General features: G+C 54.0%; 1 long non-coding RNA gene across 1 annotated transcript in view; it reads right to left on the bottom strand.

Moving 5' to 3' along the window:
* Positions 1 to 18804, bottom strand: part of LOC110541858 (uncharacterized) — a 50375-nt gene extending 31571 nt beyond the window's left edge. The window contains exons 1-2 of the long non-coding RNA XR_009593652.1: positions 18525 to 18804; positions 17182 to 17308 (exon numbers count right to left, since the gene is read on the bottom strand). This is a non-coding gene — a long non-coding RNA (uncharacterized LOC110541858). The remainder of the gene's footprint in view (positions 1 to 17181; positions 17309 to 18524) is intronic.
* Between the last annotated feature and the right edge of the window lie 177 nt (positions 18805 to 18981).

Here is an 18981-nt window from a genome sequence, read left to right on the forward strand (position 1 = left end):
TCCTGCATGCATGTATGTGTACCGTGTGTGTGTCAGTTGGATCCCCTGGAACCGGGTTTAATGATGGTCATGAACCATCGTGTGGGTCCTAGGAATCAAACCCAGGTCCTCTGCAAAAACAGCAAGTGCTCTTAATCCCTGAGCCACCATCTTTCCGTCCTTTATTGTTATTATTTTAAATTTCTGTGTATGCGCACAAACACAGGTACCCATACACGCACACACACGCACCTTGACCTTCTTGATCCTCCGACTTCCACCCCCCAAGGGCTGGGATTACAACCCTGCTGGGACACACCTTATTGACGTTCCCCTGCAGGGGCTTTGCGCACAGTAGGCAAGCATGCTGCCAACCGAGACACACCCCCTGCGCCCCTCTCCAATCCTAATTCTTTTGATGGATAAAAACAAAAAATCTGTAGAGAAATTCAAGGAAGAGGGAACGCTGCAGGTGAGCATGAGGCACCAGAACAGGATTCATTAGGGGAAAAGCCAACCAGAACCACCCTGAGGCCCACTGCCCGATTACTGGGATAAGGGACCTCGAGGAAAGTGGCCACAGCAGGTGTCATCCAGGTGTGGGGAGAAGCTGGACGGCCTCGCGCTCTGCTGGTAAGGGACAGCAAGCGGTGCAGCCGCTTTGTAAAACACAGCAACCCAAAATTAAAGAAACAGATAAGTACTCGAAAAGTTAGACTGACAAACCCTCTGACCCAGACGTCACACCTCTGGGTGTTTACCTACAAGAAGAGAAACACAAGTCTACGCACCAAGAACACGAATGCTCACAGCGGTTTTGTTTGTAATAAGCCCAGATCTGGAAGCAGCCCAAACATCCATCAGCAGACAGATGAATAAACAAATTATGGTCTCTCCATACAGCCTGGTGCTCTTGCGCAAGGAAAAGACAGACAACAGCAGTGATGGAGCTCGGAATGAGGATGCTGGGTGAAAGAAGCCAGGCGCTCTGCTCCCGGAAAGCACATACTGCGGATCCCGTGAGAAGATTCTAAAAGATGCGGAGTTAGCCTGCGGTGGACCAGGCCCATTGGTGGAGCCTGAGGGAGAGATTGCTAAGAAGGAAGCTGGCGGCGGGGGGAGGGAGGGGAGGTTGTTGTAATGATTTTAGGGTTTGGGTCTGACATGTGTCAAAGCCCGTCTAGGTGTACATGAAGCTTGAGAGCCTCGTGTGGATGTGTGATTGAAGAGTAATTTTTAAGGCGCAGAGTGTGGCTCAGTGATAGAGCACAGCATGGCCAAGAAGAAAGGAGGGGTCGTGGAAGAGCTGGGGAAGGGTTTAGAAGAAAAAAAAAATTTTTTTTGTCTGAAAAAAAATTTTTTTTTTCAATAAAAGAAAGAAAACATTGAAACCACCTTCTTAGCTAAGCACCCATTCTTGTGATTTTTTTTTTTCCCAGAAGCCTCTTCCTGGCCTCCCAGGCTTGATGCTCTCCAGTGCAGGCCAGCCACGTGCCTGACAGGGTAGGTCCTGTAGCGCTCTCTTTTTAAATTCTCCTTTATCTGGGCTGCTTAGGCCTCTCCCTCCATTCCATCAATCCCCCAACCATAAGGAGGAGAGAGAAAAGGCTGGTGGGAGGAGGAGGTTCTTTTAGAGCTGTACCAATCTCCATCAACTGCAGACGCAGCCAGCAGGCTCCTCCACGCCACTGCGCCCAAAGCGTTTTTTCTCCATCTGTCTGCTCCAAACCGCCACACCGTCCCTGGCCTCTAGTCTCCCCAAACTGCCAACACCGAACGCCACACCTTCTCCTTCTCAGATCTCCTATCTATACTCTCGGAGTCCGAGACCACCACGCCCCTCTCCGTGCCACAGGTGGAAGGCCATTACCCACTGGCAAAAGCCACTCTGCACACTAGACAATTAACAGGTGTGGACAAACTACAGCCCAGCCGGAATCCCACACTTGGGATTAAAACAAAAGCACATTTACATAACGTACAAAGAAAGCAAAGCTTCCATTGCAAGGTCCCGTCCTATGTGCTTCAGCTGTCTCCCACCCGCTGTCCTCAGAGCAAAACCGATCTGTGCAGAGACCGTCTGGTGGCCTCGGACCTCTACCGTCACTGCTGCTCTCCTTCCACTCCAGCCACATTGGCCTCCACAGTCCCTAGGATACCCCACCCACCTCGCCCCCCTCCAGGACCTCTGCACCCATTGCTCCTCTGTCTGAAGTGTTCTCTCCGAGACATCCCCGTGCCTGCCTGAGAAGCTTCCGGTCTTCAGCCCAGGGTCTTGATCTCAGAGCCGTCTGCCTCACCCCTTCTGCTCAGAGCTGTGGCTGCCCTTCCTCCTGCTCCATACACCTCCTCCTTGCTCAGTCTCCTCAAGGCACAGTATGAAAACAATCAATCTGTAGCCCTGTGCAGCGATGTTTTAGGCCTGTGCTTCCATCTTCTGGGGAGGCTGAGGTGGGAGGGCTGTGAGTTCAAGGCCAGCCTGGACGACTTACTAAAACACTGTCTCAAAAGAGGGGCAGAGGCCGCTCGGTGTAAGGAGTGTGGCCAGCCTGTGCCAGGCCTTCGGCTCCAGCTCCAGTGCTACCCTCTTCCCAGACAATGTATTCGGATTTTTGTCTGTTTCCTTGGGGTACCATTTGAATTGTTCTACTCTACCTGAGGGCTTGAGAGCACAGCACATAGTAGGTTCCAATAAATATCGGTGGAAGGGCTGTTTCCTGTATCCCAGTGTGCAGGTTCCGAATGTTTTAGCACATCACAGCCACCTCAGAAATCATGCTTCGGCTCCTCCCTGCAGATGTGGCAACGGAAGGACAGCCTTGGCCACAGGCCCTCACCCAGACTCTGCCACCTCCTCCAGGGCCACACTTGGGTCACCCCCTCACAGCTCCCATACCTGGCATCCGCAGCCAGGTCCCTGCCTGGAGCTAGCAGCCAGAGTGGAATGGAAGTTTTGCCCTGCCGGCTTCAGCCTCACGGTGTAAGGACAGCAGGGAGAATGGCCCCTGCTGGTTTCCATTCAAAGGGAAAAAGAGAAGCCAGGCTTGAAAGCACCAAGTCAGAAAAATCCAAAACACTGGGGCTGGGAGTCATCTGTCAGTCAGCGCTCTCCATGTACACATGAGGACCTGAGCTCAGGTTCCCAGCACCCATGGGAAAATCTGGCACAGTGGCTCATATCTGCAATCCCAGCACTGGGGAGGTAGAGGCAGGAGGCTGCCAAAGCTTTCTGGTCAGCCAGTCCTAGGTGAATCCGTGAGGTCCAAGTTCAGTGAGAGGTGCTGTCTTAAGATAGAAGGCTTCCACGTACATCCACTCCCCACATATGCGCATATCACACACACACACACACACACACACACACACACACACACACCATCACCACCACCACCACCAACAACAACAACAACAAAAGGGAGACTAGAAAGGCACGTTAAAAAGGAGGTAGGTAGACTGGAAAGGTGGCTCAGTGGTTAAGAACCTGAACTGCTCTTGCAGAGGACCTTGGTTCAGTTCCCAGCACCCACTGCCTATAATCCCTCAAAGCCAGCCTGGTCTACATAGCAAATTCTATGGAGTCTAAATAGTGAGAATCTATTTTTTAAAAAAAAAGCTTTCTAGCTGGTCGGTGGTGGCTATGCCTTTAATCCCAGCACCTAGCACTTGGGAGGCAGAAGCAGGTGGATCTCTGTGAGTTCAAGAACAGCCTAATCTACGAATCAAGTTCCAGGACAGCCAGGGCTACACAGAGAAACCCTGTCTCAAACATACGAACAAACAAGCAAAAAAGAAAAGCCTGCGCCCTCAGAGACTAGGTATGCTTTATTCTCCTGAAGCTGGAGCCCCAGGCAGCTGTGAGCTGTCTGACAGGGGTACTGGGAATCAAACTAGGGTTTTCTGCAGGCAGTATGTGCTCCTAGCCCCTTGATCATCAGTCCAGCCCGGCTTATAGATAGTTTTAAAAGACTTCGGTGGAGCAGACACAATAGCACATTCCTATAACCCCAGGGAACCTGGGCATCTTGCCCTCAGCCCCTCATCCATACCCCATCTGTCCCTCCCTACACAGGGTTTGTAGAGGAGCTTGAAACTGGCCTGGCCTACCTGCTGCCCACCCTGAGGCTGCCTTTGGGGATTTCTCTCCAGATGACTATGCCAGATCCTTCATGAGGACCCTCAAAGTAGCCCCTCTGAACTCCTCCATCTTTGTGAACCATGTCACACAAAAGATTGCCTCAGGTTTGAGTGACTTCCAGGTCAGCCTGACTAATGTGAGACTCTGATGAAAAAGTAAATAAATGAATAAAAAGGTGGAGCATGCAATCACAGTATGGGGGGCAGCTAGAAGAATCAAGCATTCAAGGTCAGCCTGGGTTACACAAGGACCTATCTCAAACAATGACAAAAATATTTTTGTGGGTTTCCAATAGGGAAAAAAAAATATGTTTTGGGGTGTTTTTTTTGTTTGTTTTTTTGTTTTTTTTTGTTTTTTGTTTTTGGTTTGGTTTTTTGTTCTTTCTTTTCTTTCTTTTTTTATTTTTATTTATTTTTTTTTTGAGACAATTTTCTTTGTATAGCCTTGGCTGTCCTGGAACTGGCTCTGTAGACTGGATTTGAACTCACAGAGATCCTCCTGCCTCTGTTTCCCAAATGCTGGGACTAAAGTCGTATGCCACCACTGCCTGGCTTCAACAGAAATTTTCATTGATTTCCATTTTTCCATCTTTGTATATTTTGCATGTGCATATATGTTCGTGTGTGTGTGTGTGTGTGTGTGTGTGTGTGTGTGTGTATGCATGTGTGTGTATGAGTACATGTGAAGGCCAGAGTACTTATTGGGTATCTTCATCGCTCTCCACCTCAGATTTTGAGACAGGATCTCCCGTTGAAACTGGCAAGCCAGCAAGCCCCAGAGGCCCGCCTCCAGCGCTGGGATCCCAGGTGCCTGCTGCCACGCCAAGTCCAGGGGGTCTAAACTCTGCTGCTTCTGATTCCACACCAAGCCCCTTATTCTCGGAGCGTCCCCCAGCCCCTGCTTTGTACATCCTGTGGCTGGCATTATTCCTTCCAGTCTCAAAAAATTCTATACGCCAGTAAGACTCCTACAAGCCCTGGGCTGTGAGGCTCCGGGGTCAAGAATTAGAAGTTGCCAGACGCAAGCTGGCTGTGGCGGCGCACGACTTTGAGCCCAGCACTGGGGAGGCAGAGGCAGGCGGATCTGTGTGAGTTCAAAGCCAGCCTGGTCTATCTCATGTACAGCCAGGGCTACACAGAGAAACCCTGTCTCAAAAAAATTAAAAAAAATAATAATAATAAAAGATGCCCAACACTGCCTCCACGCCACGCTGACCTCTGGTATGTAGTGTTTAACCATCTCTTCCCTAGATCTGAGTACCTCAGAGCAAGGCAGAGCTGGGCTCCTGTGTCCTCACAGACGAGCTACCAACATCTGTCTTTTCTCTCTCTTGGACCTAGCAGGCCCCTGCGTGTTTCTCTCTGAAGCTCTCTTCGCACGACAGGGGGCACAGTGGCAGGAGCATCACGTGCCCACCAGCCACCCCTCATGAGCCTTGTGGCAACTGCAGGAATAAACTCCACCCACCCCTGCTTTCTAGATAAGGCCAGGGCAGAGAGGAGCGGACTGGTGTGCAAGAAAGAGCCTGCAGCGTGAGTTTGAAGACGACACAGGACTGCAAGGTCCCAACGTCTCTGATCTTCCCCAGCACCCCTTCGGCTACCCTGCCCAAGGCAGCCATCAAGCACCCCTCCTTGCTCCTCCCCTGTTCTCAGCTCCCACCGAGACCCAGACTTCCCCTACTCTTCTCTCCACTTTGGCAGCAGTTAGGTTCGCTCAACAGCATCCTTCAATCCCAAGTTCACCGAGTCTCCACCAAACGCCAGGCCGGGAAGACAAAGCATGCCGAGGCCATCACCTTCAGAGTCACCCAAGAAGGGCGTGAGCTGAGGGATGGCAGGGCCTCGTAGGCCTCCCTTAGATTGTCCTGTGGCCTGCATTCACCAAGGACCAGACCCCCCCACCCCACCCCACAGCTCCAAGATTGGCAGGAAACCCTGGGTGCCCATTCCTCAGCCTTGTGCAAATCTGCATCTCTAGGTAGCATCTCCATCCCTTGGACAGGGTTAGTGGAAGAGCTTGGAACAGGCCTGGCCCACATGCTGTCCACCTTTGGGGCTGCCACCGGGAATTCCTCTACAGGCCATTGGGCCAGTCCATGAAGAACTGGCAGGATCTGGAATTACTGAAGAGACAAGTCTCTGGGCATGGCTCTGAGGAACCATCTAGGTTTGACTGAGGTAGGGAGGTCCGCCCTAAGTATGGGTGGTGCCATGCCATGGGCTGGACGGAATGTAGAGAAGAAAGTTTTTAAGGCCTACAGGGATGGCTCCACTTGTCGCTCTTGCCAACAACCCAAAATCACTTCCTAGCACTCGAATCAGGGAACTCACACTGCCTGTGACGTCTCACAACTGCTCCAGCAGGCACGCTGATCTGGCCTCCACGGGCATCTTATATGCCCATGTGTGTATGTGTGCCTCAGCCTTCATGACTTCTCCATGACAAACTGCACCCTCCAGGTAGGAGCCCAAATAAACCCTTTCTCCTTAAGCTGCTTTTATCGGGTGTTTTGTCATAGTGTCGAGACAAGCAACTAATACACAGCCCGATGCGGAAAGGTCGGTATACCCTGCTCACCTCTTGGTGCCCCCGGGAGTCCCCTCTTCTCCAGACTCCAGCTCCTGACTGAGGGTACAGCCAGGCTGCCCCATGCCCCGGTTCCTATGGGGACGACTAAGGCCGATCACTTCACGGGGGAGGAAGCTGAGGCCTGAAGCACTCCAGAGCTGCCCTGTGTCACACACACAATGTCCCCGGACTCTGCACCATACTCCTGGCCATGAGGGAGGTGGGAACAGGGAGGGTCACCAGAGACAGAATGACACTGGTCCACGGGAGGTCTGGGCACCAGGAACTCACCCCACCAAAACTGCAGCCGGGGAACCCGCCGGGACTCCAGGTTCTGGGGCTGCCAGGTGCGGTTGCAAGCAGTCAGATGGTCTACGCAGCAACCATCATGCCCAAGGACACTGGGTACTGCCCAGTCTTCCAAGAATTACAATAGTCCTGAGCCAGGGTCTGAGCTGGCGCTCAGCGGTAAGAGTACTTGCCTCAAAAGCACAAGGCCCTGGGTTTGACCCTAGTACCAAATAAACTAAATAAATAATTTCAATCCAAATAACGCAGGCATACTGGTGTACAAACAGCAACAGGCAGCTGGGCATGGCCGTGCAGGCCTTCAGTCCCAGCAATGGGGAGGCAGAGCCAGGTGGAGCTGGAGTTCTGTGAGTTCAAGGCCAGCCTGCTCTACATAGAGACTCTGTCCTCTAAAAAAGGAAGAAGAAGAAGAGGAGGAGGAGAAAAAGAAGAAGAAGAAAAGGAAAGAAAGAGAAAAACTAAAAGAAAAACCGAACAAAAAACCCAGCACACGGTGGCTCTCTCCAGGGCTGAGGGTTACATTCCGTTGCGTCTCATTTTACTCAAGAACAAAGCTGCCAGCTAAGCGTAGCACAGGGAGTCAGAGAACCAGAGGTGGTGTCTGGCTAACACAGCCAGGTGTTCTGCCCCCTCTGCAGCTCTAGTTCTTTCTGCCCCAGTCTGAGTACATTGTGTTTGGTAAAACTCTACCCAGGGGTTCAGGACACCAATCTGGAGACAGATGGCCTGGGCCAGCGCCAGCCCAGCTCCGACCTGGGGCAAGCTAGTGCCTTTCCAAGCCTCTGTATGGGTGCCCACAAAACTAGAAGTGTGGCCTGGAGGGCCTCCAAGGCCTGCATTGGGCTGTGACGTTTTGGATGACTCTGGGGGTTGCTGGGCCTCAGCCTCAAGCCAGGCTGTGGGTGACACCGGAAGGCTTGGCTCAGCAGCTGATGAGCTTTGTCCTCTGGGTTGCCCCCCTCCCATGCAGGAAACTAAAGGAGCCTGAAGTCACCTGATGGTATGTGTCTGAGCTGACCCTGGAGCTGGGTCAGGGGAGCTCCTGGATCCAGGACAGAGGGTACGGCGCAGGAACACAGGCTGGCTTTCCACAGCAGAACCCCTAAGCAAAGATAGGGGCAGGTGGAGGCCCGGGAAGCAGGAGCAGCAGCCAGTCCTGACAGGCTCCAGGCTTTGGGAGAGAAGGACACACGGGATGGAGGGTGCAGACACAGACATTTGGGAATGATAAAAGACAAGAGAGGCAGACCAGACCAGGTCTCCCTGCTTCGTGGAGACATGGAAACATCTTTGGGGGTAGGATCTGTTCTAGGGCATTGTAGCCACATGCCAGGGGTTGGCCAGCAGGCCCTCATGCCCTTCTCTTGATATCTGTGCGTTAAGCCTCCTCCATTTGCGCTCTCTCTCTCTCTCTCTCTCTCTCTCTCTCTCTCTCTCTCTCTCTCTCTCGCATTCCTCTGAGAGTTGATCAGGGCTTGAATGACACCCCAGTCGACTCCTTGCTATTAATTCCCACACAGAGAATAGGGCCCTTGTTCCCTCCTGGAGGAATGGTCCGAGCCATCCCAAGAGTTCCTGGCTTAACCCTTCTGATTGCTCCTCTGCTTGTCCGCCACCAAACACCGGCAGGGATCAGAGTAGGGCCTGGGAGGACAGGAGCTACCTCCAGTCCAGGGCCCCTTGTAATCAAGTCGCAAGGTGAGAAAGTAGACCCAGCCCGGCCTGCCTGAGAGCTAGACCCCTGCTCTGTACCCAAAATTCCCAGACAGGCCCTGCGGACAGAAGGTCTCTGCAGCTGTAGTTGGGCTCAAGGGTCTTCAAAGTCCCCAGGGCCAGGGGGAAACATCCTCCGCCCCCCAGGCCCCTGGAGGCCCTTTGAAGGGTAGCTGGAGGGCCAGCTAGCCCTGAAGGGATTAAGAAACAGGAGTCAGGGCTTTAGCCAATGCTCAGGAGAGGTACTGCCCTGCCATTTGGACCCTCCAAGATTGGAGGAAGGCTGGGGGTGGTGGTGGAGGGGTTGGAGCAGGAATCACTCTGTGAATAAAGGGTTCACCCCCCACCAGAGGCTGTAAGAGAGCGGGGCTTCAAATGCCACCGCAGCCAGCCTTTGCTGCCTGTAGGGAGAAACGGAGGCCCAGAGAGGAAAGAACACTGCCCCCTCCATTCTAAGTGAGCGCACAGCACAGTGCTCAGGGCCGTGGCTTCCGGTACAGGTGCCCTCTCCTTCCTCCCGCCTCTGTCTGTGGTAGTGGCCTTCCGTCTCTCTGTGATGCTCCCAGATCTGTAGGCCTGCCTGTGGGACCCCTCCCCCGCCAGCAACTCAGCCTGGGCTCACACGGAGTTGGGGCACCTGTTCGCATCTACGCATCTACGTCCTTTGCTTGTCGCCAGGACGGGTCTGACCCCTCCACCCCAGACTCATCCAGGCTGGCCCTTCCTCCCTGCCTGTATCCTGCCACCAACAGACAGTAGTGCTGTGGGAGCCTGGATGTCCTACCTCAGGACAGGCAGCCAAGGGGCAAAGTGTGTGTGGGGGGTGGGGGAGAGCTGGAAGTGGGCAAAGCCAGCTTGGTGCTGGGCTCAGGCCAAGGGAAGGGCAGGTAACCCAGGGCATACAGGTGGCCTGGAGAGAAGCAAGGAAACATGGGCCTGAGCCAGGTAGGGAGGCTTGGGAGGTCAGACCAGGAGGACAGCCCTACCTCTGAGGAATGCCCTCTCTGGTGTCCCTCACAAAAAACTTGATTCTTCCAGCCTGTCATCTCCCTCCATGACTGTTTTTGTTTTTGCTCTCTAACCTCCAGGCAACCCCATTGCCACCCCCAGAGAAAAACAGATAGAGATAAGGAGAGATAAGGAGAAAAGAGTGGAGCCTGAAGGAAGGAATGGGAGTGCAGCCTAGAGAGAGACAGACCCCTTGAAGGCAATGATGCATTGGATAAATAGAAGCGAGGACAGAGAGATGACCTTAGGCCCGAGACAGACTGACCACTAAGTGGTGGCCCACGCCTTTAATCCCAGCACTTGGGAGGCAGAGGCAGGCGGATCTCTGTGAGTTCAAGGACAGCCTGGTTTACGTGGGAGTTCCAGGACAGCCAAGGCTACATAATAGAAAGACCCTGTTTCAAAAAAGAGAGAAAGAAAGAAAAAGAGGGAAAGAAAGAAAGAGAGAGAGAGAGAAAGGCACGAAGAAAGAAGGAAGGAAGGAAGGAGGGGGAGGGAGGAAGGGAAGGAAGGAAGGAAGGAAGGAAGGAAGGAAGGAAGGAAGGAAGGAAGGAAGGAAGGAGGGAAGGAGGGAAGGAAGGAAGGAAGGAAGGAAGGAAGGAAGGGGAACAACAAATTATGGATTCAAAGTAAGAGAGGCAGAAGGAGGAAACAGCATAGAGAAAAATCAAAGAAAGCAGAAACAGAGTCAAGAGTAACAGTGTCAAAGAAGGAAAGATAAACAGAGACAGCCATAGGCAGACCTGAATTCCCAGGCTCGTCTGTGTCTCGGCAGGTGACAACACCGTGATCCACACAGCCTATGTACCTTACAGCCCAAGTGGCCCCTTTCTGTAGCCACCCTTGTCCCAGACAGCCCAGGGGAGGGAGCTGTCCACATGGTGGAAGTTTTGAGGCTGGGGAGGGGCACTTGGAAAGCAGCAATGCTCCAAAAATGTCCCCGCCGGGTGCACCTTCATAGCTGAGCCTTTAAAATTGCAAAGTTCTATCCAAATCTGTAACTTCAGATGGGGCCTGGCAATCTGTATCTACACATTCCCCAGAGAGGTTGTTGGGACACCAGGTTTTGGGGTACCGAGGCAGCTAAAGAAAGCAGCAGTGGAGGGAGAAGGCCTGTACCCTCCTGAGACCACTGCAGCTCCCAGAAGGGTCTGGCCTCCAGGGGAAAGCTTGTAGGTCCCAGCCTGATCTTCCTCCTGCAGGGTGGGCTCGGGGGGGGGGGCAGCGCCCACTGTGTTCCTCTCTCTGTCCCTCTATATCAAGGTCCAGGAACAACTCCAGGGGCTGATGGGGCAGTACCCACCCAAGAACCCAGAGAGGAAAAGATTGGGTAGGAACAGGATTTCTGCCATGCCCCCCCTCCCCATCCCCACCCACATCCTCAGAGTGCCAAGGCCTGGGGCTGCAAGCTCTCACCAGAATGGGGGTGGAGGGCGGGACAGGAGGGAGGAGGGGAAGACACAGGGGTTTCCTGTCCACCCCCCTTCTTGCCCTGACTCCTTGGGTTCAGGGCTGGGTCCCCTGGAGGGCGGGTGGCCTCTGAGGCTGACAGATCTGCCCTGTCCTTGCTGGCTACAAGGAGGGGGTGTTGGTGAGGGTGGAGCAGGCTCGGATCTCTATCCCCTCCTCCCCTTGTTTAGATATCAGGGGCCTGGTTCCCCAGGAAACTCTGCCCCATTCCATGGCCCCAGCTCCAGGAAAAGAAGAGCTCAAGGGCCAAATCAGCTCCCTCTACTGTACAAGGGACCCCAGAGAAACCTCACATCTAAGCCTTGGTCTCCTCCCAGCTCCCCATGCCTCTACCACTGAGGCTTTCTCCTCACAAATGACATCCCCTGGGCACTGCCATACACCACCACCACCCCTCCCCCAGGAATCACGGAGCAACCATAAAACAGCTCTCCGCTGGGAAAGATGGACCGAGTAGAGCTGGCAATAAACACACAATCATAAGCTACAATATGCTGATATAAGGGAAAAGTCCCGTGTGCCATCAGAGGAAAGGGCTGATCCTGTGGACCTGACCATTATACTGAGCCCTAAGCAATGACCCATTGGGGGGGCATGTGTGGGTGGGTGGGTCCTGCCCAACATGGTTGGCAAGGATGGCATGACCCAGGCCAGGGAACAGGCCTGCAGGGGATAGAGGGAGGGAGAGGAGGGTTTTCAGAGCTCAGCCAACGCTTAGGTATGCCTGCCGTAGGCTCACACATTTAGCCCAGAAGCAGCAGCCTAAGGGTGGGACAAAACCAGATGCACGCCTCTCTCTGTAGAAGCCAAAGACTCCTGATGCTGAATGGGGCAGAGCCCCTGGAGGGGTCAGAGGCCATCCCTCTGACCTTGCAGAAATGAGGGGGTGCGCCTACAGAGGGCAGCTCACTCACACAGCAAGAGTTGGGGCTGGAGCAGAGTGGGGGACAGTTCCTCCCGGCACACCTGCCAAAGCCTCTGGATCTAAGCCTCACATAGGCACTCACTTTGATTCTCAACTCATGGCGAGAGAGACGGAAGAGCAGAGCCCAGGTGGCTGGCGTGGCCAGGGTGAAGCCCGGCTCCTCAATGTGGGCACACACGCCTCCTAGGCCTGTCCCGCAGACCCTGCGCTTGACCCAAGGCCTCTTCACTTGGGAAGGGACACAACAGCCCAGGTCTCTTAGTCAGCCAGCAGATGCTAGAGACTAATCTACAGTCCACATGACCCGGAGAAGGCAGCCCCCCATCCAGGTTTGTCCCAGCACTTACGGAGTACCCGCCCTTCCTTCTTCCTGTCCACCTTTGCAACAGTCTCTCCTGAGGCTGGTGTCGCCATCCTCATTTTACGGATGAGGAGAACAGGGTGCGGGGAGATTAGCCTCCTTGACCTGTAAGTGGGACAAAGGCCGCGCTTGAACTCTGGTCTCTCTGGCTCTGGTGCCCCAGCTTTTGCACCACTCACTTTCCTCTTCTATTACAAGATGACATCAACCAAGTCACACAAATGCCAAAAACTCTCTGATCACTGCGCTTGTACTTCTAGGGGATAATGATAAATAATGTGAGGAGAAAAAAACAAAAAAAGAGCAAACATCGTCCTGGGCTTATGCACAACCAGCCTAGTCTTGGATAGGACCCTGGATGACTGAGAACAGTGACAAGGAACCCCAAGTGGCACGCTGTCAGCTGTCCACCTCAACAGCCCAGGACGCTGTCAGCTAGCAGTAAAAAGACTGAAACCTCCAGTGGCCACGGGCAGCCTTTGTCCACAGCCATGTCCCTCTGCTCCAGGTCTCCCTCCCTGGTCCTTCCCTCTTTTGTCACCATTTCCTTGCCTTGCACATCTGTACCATGTTGCATAGAGAGTATATGGGGATGAATGAATGAATGAATGAATGAATGAATGAATGAATGAATGAAAACAATTCCCCAATAAATCTGTAAGTTCTTCTCTTACCCTACAGACAGCGGGACCCCTTGAGTATGTCCTCGGAAGACCTGGAGGCAGAAGTCACACAGTGATGTCCGGTCCCAAACCAGACAATCCCACAACCTCTGTCACCTGCTGCCCTTTCTGTGAGGTTCACTGGGCTGGGAGCCTGGCCTTGCCCTGTTCCGGTTAATGGGAGCAGATACAAGAGACACTCAGAAAAAGTGCTGTGGCAGGACAAGCAGCAGTGACCACTGTGAAGCTCAAGATAACCAACCTGTGACAGAAGCTAGCCACAGTGACTGCCATTGACTGGCCCTCCGCCATGATCCAAGGGCCGTCCCAAATGTCCACCAACACCATCTGCCTCAATCCTGACCTCAGCCTAGAGAAGCTTAGACAGACAGAGACCTTAAGTCACTTGCTGAAACACAGATAAGTGGGGGTGCAGGATTCACACCCACAGCTCTGCACTTTGGGTGCTAGCTCAGGCCTTCCCAGGCCACCGAAAGACCCCTACGCCTACATGCAGGCAATTCACTCTTTCCCTGGGGACCTTCATCATGCAGGCCCACAAAGGAGGGCCTCGGAACCCAGCTCCGAGGTCACAACGGAAAAAGATAAGGCAGGAGGCGGAAGTCAGGTTGGCCTGTGGGGTGGGAGGGTGGACCTGGCTGTAGAGAAGGCCAAAGGGAGGGGTAAATTGAGGTCCAGGGGTTGGGAGCTCGGTGTGGGGATGGGAGAGCTGAGGTCCCAGCCGTCCCAGCCGTTCTCGGTCTACTCTTGAGAGGCAGAATGGGCAGTGGGGGAATAGGAAGCAGGAGGGGGTTTAGGTCGGAGGAAAGGAGCTGGAGGGAGAACAGATGCCATAATCACAGAAAGTGAAGGCTCTAAAGGCAGGAGGGCCACCAAGCCCCGTGACAAGGCTTGACACCCAGAAAATGTCAACCGAGGCGGAACTGGGGAAGGCCACGTCTTGCTCAGGCATTGAGCAAGGCCACCCTCAGCAACTCTGGAACGGTGAGACTATCAGCCACCAAAACAGTGGTTAATTAGGAGAAAGACACCACCGTGCTGTCGTGGGACTCGCCTGTAATCTCAGCACTGAAGAAGCTGAAGCAGGAGACAGTGAGTTCAAGACCAGCCTAGGTTATATAGCAAGCAAATCCTGGGCTATGTAGTGAAACCCTGTTCCAAAACAAGGACATTAATTTAAAAAAAAAAAATTGAGGGTTCCTCTGTGAATTCAAGGCCAGCCTGGTCTACATAGTGAATTCCAGGATAGCCAGAACTAGACAGTGAGACCCTGTCTCTGAAAACAAAAACAAACAAACAACAATTAAGCTTTCATTTTTTAAGCAAAAGGCAGTTTCTTAACTCTGGAACCTTGAACTTTCAACACATCATTAAAAAAGCAATACTGCACCAGGCAGTGGTGGAGCACGCCTGTGATCCCAGCACTCAGGAGGCAGAGGCAGGCAGATCCTTGAGTTGGAGGCCAGCCTGGTCTACAGAGTGAGTTCTAGGACAGTCAGGGCTACAAAGAGAAACCGTGTCTCGAAAAAACACAAAAGAAAAAAAACAAGGAAGAAAGGAAGGCAGGAAGGAAAGAAGAGAAAGAAAGAAAGAAAGAAAGAAAGAAAGAAAGAAAGAAAGAAAGAAAGAAAGAAAGAAAGAAAGAAAAAAAGAAAGAAAAAAAGAAAGAAAGAAAGAAAGATACTGCAACTGTAAAAGAATGCAATGTCTGCCCACGACCCTGACTCTCAGGAAGAGACCCGGGGGTATGCTGAGAAGCGCAAAGGATAGGCCCTGGGCAGGGCACTGGCGTCCTCTTATGAAGCATGACACAAGCTATCAAGGCTCTAAGATAATCTTGCCTACCCCTTATTCTACAAATGGGGAAACCAAGGCCCAGAGAGAAAGGAAGGTAACCGGGGCAACCCAGGCGTCTGCAGCAGCTGGGCTCCAGAGGCATGTTTCCAGTCTACACCGTCCGTGGAGGACTTGGCTATGCCATGTTCTGGGGTTCCAGGCTGGTCTGGTTGAACAGACCCTGATTCCAAAGCCAGGGCTAGCTCCATCACCTCCTGGCCCAGCTCCTGGCCCCATTCCCTGCCCTGCACAGAAGGCAGTCACAAAGGCATGGCGACTGAGCTTCTCGGGGCAGAAAGCAGGAAGGGCTTTCAGGCAGCTGAGTCTGATGACAGGAACGGGCAGTCTCTGTCTCTGAGGGCTTCTAAGAAGGGGGCAGAGGCCAGGCTGCCCTAGGCGGCACTGGGCACCAGCCCCAACTTCCTTGTTCCCGGAGAGGGTGGGGTTGAAAGAAGGAAGAACTGGGCCTCTGGAATGGCCTCCAGCTCAAGGCAGAAACAAGGTGGTGCCAGAGCCCCTGTTTGGCCAGGTCTTGGAACATAGTCCTCCTGCCTCAGAACACAGGCCCTCCGCCTCCAGGAAGCCTTGCCTGCCTACTCCAGCCTCTCTCTCCCTTTCTCTCTCTCTCTCTCTCTCTCTCTCTCTCTCTCTCTCTCTCTCCCTGGGTGGCAGCTCAACTCAAGGATCATCACAGAAGGGCATGGTGGGCTGTGGAGCAACCGAGAACTGAGTCCTGCAACAGGAAGTGATGGCAGGCATGAGCACCAAGCTGGGCCCAGAAGAGAGGGCACAGGAAGCACACATCCACGCTTCTCCATTGGTAGAAGGGAAAGAATTCCAGCCAAAGTGCCCAGAAGAGGACCTCTTAGCTGAGCTGCAAACAAGGATTAGAAGGCAGAGGGCAGGAGAGGCCCAGTGAGAGGGCTGGGTGGGCAAGGTCCGTAGCCCATCCCCAGCAGGAGAGAAGAGCGGATAGGCCCTTGTGGCCTGGAGTCTGGGGACAGCCGACAGCCATTGGGGACTGAATTGGAGACATAAACCCCAGGTCTCAATTCGTAGCCTTTCATAAACAGCTGGCTGAGCACATGCCCCGCCCCCAGCCTCTCTGTGCCTCAGTTTCCCTGGAGATACCAGATTCAGGCAGAGAGGTAGTTGAGAGAGTGGAGTCAGACATCAGGAACCCCAAGAGCCGGGCAGGTACTCCCTCTCCTCTGTGGTCGGGGAGACTCTGGAAGGACGTGTTATAGCGGCGCAGAGTGGAGGCCCCCCTCACAGGTCTCAAGCTGGGATTGGAGAGGCATATGAGCAGTTCCTGAGGGTGAGGGCTGGATGTGGGTGCTTGCCGAAAAGCAAGCAGAGCTCCGAATTTCTGAAGGTGAGCCTACAGCTGAAATGACCAAATCCATGTGAGCACGAGTTATTCTTTCCCTTATACGCATACACTTCAAAGACACAGACAGCAAATGTATGAAATCGACAGCACTGTTGTGAGCAAAACCAAATGCCAGCATTCCTAGAATAACCTGCCCAGGGCCCCATGGATACAAATGGCGGAACCTCCCTACGCAACTGGAGGAAGACACAGCCTTGCCAAGATGGGGTGGCCTAGAAAGTATTCAAGGGTACACATCAGCCCCAGGCACTCCCAAGAGCAAGCTGAGGTGCCAAGGGGCAGTGGGATGCCAGGACTACACTTAATTTCTAACCCTGACTCTCAGCCTCTACGTCCCACGGCCTTTCTCTTGCGATGCCCTCAAACGCCTTGGACATCTAAGTCTTGTAAACCTACAAGTTTGGCCACCGGCTCTCTGGCTCGGTGTCCAAGTCCTATCTACTCTTCTTAGAGATTTTGGATCAGGCAGGGGGCCTTTCCCAGCCTTGGAGCTCCAGGGACCCCCCCCCTTAAGGAAACCAAAGCCTGCCAAGGGAATTGCAAAGCTAAAACTAAGGAGTGCCTGCCCTCTCCTTCCCAGAAACCCATTCTGAAGGGACCAGTCTGGTGTCTAAACTGATTTCCAACATCTTTTACTCCACACTGCTGGTTACAGGTGGCGCACACCTGTAATCCTGGCTACTTGGGAGGCTAAGGCAGGGGGTTGGAGAGTTCAAGGCCAGCTGAGTCTGCACAGTGAGACCTCCGTGAGTGGTTCCGAGCATGGGCCCAGCCCTGAGCAGGCGCCAGGAAACAAACCTGGCAGGAACGCAGAGAATGTCAGGCCCCTCGCGACAGAGGCGTGGTCCACACGTCTGCGATCAGAGGTGGTGGATGCCCTCGTTGTGTCCCCTCATCTCCTCCTGTCCTTGTCCTATGAGGGGAGCTGGAAGACAGATGATTGTAAAAGAAAACTGAGCCTCAGGCAAAAACTTTACTGGAGCCATCCTCACTCAGGAGCCCTGGCTCTGCCAAACAGCGGGTTTGCCCCTCTCTGTATATCCTCTGCCTTCCTCTGCCATGTGATAAACAAGGAGCCTAGGCTTAGGGTTGAGGAGCATGGGTGGAGCCTGCTGCCAGGCAAGACAGCACCCCAAAGAAGAAAGGTTAAGGCCACTGTTGACCTGAGGTGAGTCTGCCTGGATGTATCATGAGTGGGCTTCAAGTCTGACTGGAAGACTCCAGGTCCCCTCTTCCTCCCAAGGGTCGTCTTCTGAAGAAATTTGGGACCATCTTAAAGGGACCTGAGCTGGACCCTGGAACTCCTGCCTGTGGCAGGAAGCCTGGATTCCAGCACACTCGGGCCTTGGCCCTCTGCTGGGGAGCTTACACCCGTCACCCCTCACCCACGGTGGGGAGGAGCCCTCCTCTCCGAGCAGCTTTGATAGGGTGTGGGACCTGGGGTCACAAGCATCTTTGGGAGAGAGTCAGGAACGGAGAGTTAAGCAGCCCCTCCCCTCTGGCTGTCAGCTGGAGAAAGAAGCAGATGGTGGCTCTGGCCCTCCTGGTCACCCTGGTGTCTCCAAGGCCTGATGACTTCCTCTCTCCTTACTCTATAGAGAAAATGGGGGGGGGGAGCAGCTCCGCTCTCCCCTGCTGGAGAAAGCTGAGTCCCTAAGACCTAACACAAGGTAGAAGGCATCCTGATTGCCAGCCTGTTGGTCACGGATGTCTGGTCCACAGGGGGAATCCCTCAGCCAACACACAGTCCTTCCTCTGCCCCCTCCCCCAGAGGCCTGCCTGCCTCTGCACCACCTCTCAGCAGGGAGGGAGGGTCCATCCAAGCAGGGACCACAGGGGAACCTGCGTGCAGGGGAGAGACAGGGAGGGAGCTCAAACCAGGTGTGACCCTCTGTAGACCCCACACACCCCTTCCTGGTGGCTGGACCCAAGAGGGTAGTGGCAGGGGACCAAGGAGGGGAGCGGCTGTGAGACCACCACCACCGCCGCCATCACCCCCTCCCAGCTTCCTGGGCTCCCCCCCCCCAGCACTCCTCCACGCCCCAGGGGTCTCAGGCTCAGCCACAGACACACAGAGAGCAGGGAGGACCTTCCCCCCAAGAGGAGGGACCAAAGGGTGGAGGGATGAACAAGGGACCCACCGGGAGAGAGATGCCAGGCGGGCAGGCAGCCGGCAGACAGCAGCAGGCGTCGGAGACCGCTGCAGGGGAGCCCCGGACACAACTGGCTGGATGTTCTCTTGCTCGGTCCCTCTGTCCATCCAAGGCGGCTTCTCTCCCGGGCAGTTCTGAGGCCGGGCGGGCGCTGTTAAAAAGCTTTTTATGTGTGTGTGTGTTAATCACATGATTGCCGTTCACCTGTATTTCGAACAAAGACAGCTCACTGTTTCAAGGCCCCGAACAAGAGTCTGGGCACAGGGAAGAGAAGGGAGGCGGGGGGAGGAGGGTTGGCAGCGCTGGGGGGTGGTGTCGAGGAAAACTGGGGGGAGATTGTCCAAGGCCAGTGAGCGAGAGAAAGAGAAAACCCTTATCAAACTCCTAATTCACTGGGCTCCGCGGCCCCAGACACACTGGCCCAATTGTCTGGCCGGTTGTGTGT

This window comes from Meriones unguiculatus, chromosome 8, assembly GCF_030254825.1.
Source record: "Meriones unguiculatus strain TT.TT164.6M chromosome 8, Bangor_MerUng_6.1, whole genome shotgun sequence".
NCBI classification, from domain to species: Eukaryota; Metazoa; Chordata; class Mammalia; order Rodentia; family Muridae; genus Meriones; species Meriones unguiculatus.